The sequence below is a fragment of the Oratosquilla oratoria genome, chromosome 10 (genome assembly GCF_046742065.1).
Source record: "Oratosquilla oratoria isolate Oo_2021 chromosome 10, ASM4674206v1, whole genome shotgun sequence".
In the NCBI taxonomy this organism is placed as follows: domain Eukaryota; kingdom Metazoa; phylum Arthropoda; class Malacostraca; order Stomatopoda; family Squillidae; genus Oratosquilla; species Oratosquilla oratoria.
Window position 1 is genome coordinate 55,575,259 of NC_134786.1, and position 5,000 is coordinate 55,580,258.

Below are 5,000 nucleotides of genomic sequence, written 5' to 3' on the forward strand. Positions count from 1 at the left end.
ATATATATATATATTGACTATAATTATGACAAATAAAATTGAAGGTGATAGAAGTTGACGAGGAGAAATGGGAAAAATTCTTACGCCTTAACGTTTCGACCCGCAGGGTCTTGATCACAAAGCTTTGTGATCAAGACCCTGCGGGTCGAAACGTTAAGGCGTAAAATTTTCGCATTTCTCCTCGTCAACTTCTACCACCTTCAATTATATATATATATATATATATATATATATATATATATATATATATATATATATATATATATATATATATATATATATGAATATATATATTTATATATGTATATACATACAAAGTCCAATGACACTAATAGGGTTAGCTCCTGATTTGTTTCGCTAACCTGGTTCATGGGAGTTAACCTCGATGTCGGCCATTGGCTCAGTCAACGCACAGGTGTACTCGGCCTTCTCCTTCTCCTCTCTCATCGAAGTCGTTGGCTTCGTTCAGGAAACGTTGGGGTGGGGGAGGGGGAGAGGGGATGGTGAGAGTGAGGGGTGAGGGAGGAGTAGGGGTGGGAGGGGAGGGGTAGGGGTGGGAGGGGAGGGGAGGGGTAGGGGTGGGAGAGGGAGAGGGAGAGGGGATGGGAGAGGGAGAGGGTGGGGGAGGGTGGGAAGCAAGGTTTTTCATTATCCCCTGATGATGGACACCTGGCTGCAATCAGCCCTATGCTCCATTACATTAAAGACTATATTTCCTTACACACTTCAAAGAGTGGCGAAAAAATAATGACGGAGGTTGGGGAGGGGGGGCTGCGCCGGGGGGGGGGGTTATAAAGAGAGCTGATCAAGAGCAACCAGAGAGAAAGAGAACGAGAGCGAGGGGAAGGGAGAGAGTGAAGATGTGAGGTGGAATAAAAAAAAATTCTGTTATATTGTAAAAAAAAATATATCACCCAACGACAGTATGAACATAATATACAGGCAGAGTCGAGCTGAGTGGGACCAGAGTCTAGGCATTACACAGCCACACTCACCCTTCTCCCGCCATAAGGCGAAATTCCATGGCGTCTTTTTTTTTTTTTTTTTTTTTTTTTTTAGCACAAGTTAATGATGGAGTTCTGGCAGCATCAAGGTTTACCATCAGTTATGTGTCTCCCACTCCCACCCTCCCTCCCTCCCTCTCTCCCACACTTCCTCCCGCCCTCCATTCTCCCTTCTTAACTACTACCTACTCTCTTCATCTCCCACATTCCCTCCCTCCCATACTCAATCTCAACTTTCCTTTCAAACACTCTTCATTCCTCTCTGCCACTCTATCCAACACTCTTTACCACACCCCTCCTCTCTCCCTCCCCCCCCCCCTCTCTCTCTCTCTCTCTCTCTCTCTCTCTCTCTCTCTCTCTCTCTCTCTCTCTCTCTCTCTCTCTCTCTCTCTCTCTCTCTCTCTCTCTCTCACTCTCGTTCTTTGTCTTTTAGCCGAGCTCTTGGGTGTGTCGGGTTTATACACAGCTTATGTAGATTACACACTACTTTAAGTCCCCTTCCGGCTCTACCTATTCTAAAGAGATTAATGATATAATGTTCTTCTTCCTCTTCTTCTTCCTCTTCCTCTTCCGTCTCTTCCTCCTCTCTTCCTTTCCTCCGTCTCTCTTGTTCTTTCGTCTCTCCTTCCTCTCTTTCCTTCCTTCTCTACCTCATCTCTTTCCTTCCGTCTCTGCCTCCTCTCTTTCTTTTTGTCTCTGCCACCTCTCTTTCCTTTCTCCGTCTCTGCCTCCTCTCTTTCCTTCCGTCTCTGCCTCCTCTCTTTCCTTCATCCGTCTCTGCCCCCCTCTTTTTCCTTCCGTCTCTACCTTATCTCTTTCCTTCCATCTCTGCCTCCTCTCTCTCCTTCCTCCGTCTCACCCATCTCTTTTCTCTCCCTCATTCCAAATTTCTCTTCTCCTGCTTTCTCTCTTTTTCTTATTCTTCTTTCCTGGTCTCGATCTTCAATCCACTCCTCTTCCTTTTCTCTTTTCCATTTACTTTATAACCTCCTCATTCATCCTTCCTCATATTTTCAAATCCTCCTCACTTTTTCCCCATCCTCCTCCCTCTTTTTCCCCATCATCCTCCCTCTTTTTCACCATCCTTCTCCCTCTTTTTCACCACCTTCCTCCCTCTTTTCCACCATCCTTCTCCCTCTTTTTCACCATCCTCCTCCCTCTTTTTCCCGATCCTTCTCCCTCTTTTTCACCATCCTCCTCTCCCTTTTCCCCGATCCTTCTCCCTCTTTTTCACCATCCTTCTCTCTCATTTTCACCATCCTTCCCCTCTTTTTCCCGATCCTTCTCCCTCTTTTTCACAATCCTCCTCCCTCTTTTCCCCGATCCTTCTCCCTCTTTTTCCCGACCCTTCTCCCTCTTTTTCACCATCTTCCTCCCTCTTTTTCCCGAACATCCTCCCTCTTTTTCACCCTCCTCCCTCTTTTTTCCGATCCTTCTCCCTCTTTTTCACTATCCTCCTGCCTCTTTTTCTATTTTTCTATATTTTTCTATCTTTTATTTCTTTATTCTTATTCCCACTTTTGCCCTTCTTGCTCTTTTTTCCTCTCTATTATTCTGTTGTTTTTACTTTTTGCATTCTTAACTTTCCTTTTCACTCTCTCTCTCTCTCTATCTATCTATCTATCTATCTCCCCTCCCTAATCCCTTTCTATACTTCTCCTCTTCTTCCTCTCTGCTTTTACTTTCTCATCTCTAATGACTACATGTGTAGTTCTCTCTTTCTCTCTCTCCCTCTCTCTCTCTCTCTCTCTCTCTCTCTCTTTCTCTCTCTCTTCCTCACATTTCTCCTTCCCGTCTCACTTTCCTACACACCAAATACTTCACCCTAACTCGATAATACAATCAACTTGATATTGCAAACACCTGTGCTAAAGTGCTCCCTTGCCGACCTGATCGGCACTCTTCCTCCTCCTCCTCCTCTTCCTCCTTCTCCTCCTCCTCCTCTTCCTGCCAGGCACAGCCAATGGTGGCACTCCACCACGTGCCAGACGCGCTGAGAGTAAATTATGACAAAGATATCGCCTTGATCGTCTTCCTTTCTCGATGTTTCTGTGGAATTCGTTTGTTTAGATTACTTTACATTAGCTTAGGTTTGGTTAAGTTAGGTCAGGTAAAGCTAGATTACTGTACTTTTAGGCTAGGATAGGACAGGTATGCAAATGTTTGGCTAGTATTCACAGAACACCACCATACACATGGTGTCCCTGACTGATCATGGCGTATTGTTTACATAGCGACGGCGATAGTGTTGTCTTCGGCGGCGATACTGTCGCACTATTTCACAGCGGATGGCATTTGGCACCAATTAGCACTGCGGTCGATCGACGGTTTCAAAAACACGAAGTCTTCATATATTTTCTTCCGGCTGACGCCTTGGCGATTTTATTCAGTTCTTGGCGGGGACCCCCGTCTCGCAGTGAACCCGTCGCCAGTCACGATTACATCTTTAATGATTTTGTTCTGGGCAACGTCAAAGGATTTTGCCACATTCACGAAGCAAAGGAGGAGGAGGAGGAGCAAGTGGAGAAGGAAGAAAGGGAAAGGCAACATGAGGAACAGGAAGAAAAGGAAAAGAGGGAAGAGGAGGAGGAAGAGAAGGAGGAAGAGGAGGAAGAGGAAGAGGAGGAGGAAGAGGAGTAGGAGAAAGAGGAGGAGGAACACAAGTGAGAGGAAAAGAAGGGCGAAGAGTAGGAGGAAGAGAAGTTAGATAATAAGAGGAAGAGCAGGAGGAAAAGAAGCCAACTGGTAGGAGGAAGAGGAGGAGGAAGAGAAGCCAAATAATAGGAGGAAGATAAGGCGGAATAGAAACCAGATTGTAGGAGGAAGAGAAGCCAGATGATAGGAGGAAGAGAAGGAGAAAGAGAAGCCAAATGATAGGAGGAAGAGTAAAAAGAAAAGAAGCCAGATGGTAGGAGGAAGAGAAGCCAGATGATAGGAGGAAGAGGAGAAAGAGAACCCAAATGACAGGAGGAAGAGGAGGAGGAGGAAAAGAAAGAGGAGGAGGAGGAGGACTTCGATAATAGAAGAAATGGAATAAACAGAAGAGGAAGAGGAGTAATATGGAGTTACATGGAGGACAGATGAACAGCAACGGACCTATTGGCCCTTACATTGCTGTTCAGTACCTAACCTAAGCTAATACTGAAATAGATTTTTTTTTACAGGAGGAGGAATAGGAGGAGGAGGAGGAGGACGAGGAGAAGGAGAAGTAGGAGGAGGAGGAGGAGAAGGAGAAGTAGGAAGAGGAGGAGGAGGAGGAGGAGGAGGAGGAGGAGGAGGAGGAGGAGGAGGAGGAGGAGGAGGAGGAGGAGGAGGAGGAGGAGGAGGAGGAGGAGGAGGAGGAGGAGGAGGAAAAAGAAGGGATAGAGTGAAATACGAACAAACCAAGAGAAGAAGGACGAGATCCGACGAAACAAAGCCCCAAATGACTTTTGATTCCTGCCACACTTCATCACTTGTTTTTCATTCAGCGATGTCAGCCACATGTTCGCAACATGTTGTATGGACGCGCCCCAATGACCCGTCCACACCTGTGTCTTCAACATGTCGCCAACACGCCCAGACATGGGACCAGGCGATTCAGACGCTCGCTAATGTTCATGAGCTAAAAACCCGCCCTTCATCGGTGGAACTCGGAGATGTTAGATTCATGTTAATAACACAGTGTGGACGAGCTATTGGCTTTCGCTCTAATCTAACCGCCCCTGTCCCCCGTCTTTAACACCTGAAGGGGCCCCCGACTTCCAGGGGCACACACCTTAAGGCCCCCCAAGCCACAGAGCTTCATTCTCCCCCCCCCTCCAGCCCCCCTCCCCCTCCCGTCCCCCCTCCCCTTCCCTCCCATCTTCTGCCCCACCTAATAAGGCCTGATTGGTGGAACCCACGCAAACCAGGGAACAACCTCCGCCGCTGCTTCTGCTCCTCCTCCCACCCCCCACCCCACCCCAGACGTGGAGAAGGTAAATTACACAGATGGGGATACATGACTGTCAAAAA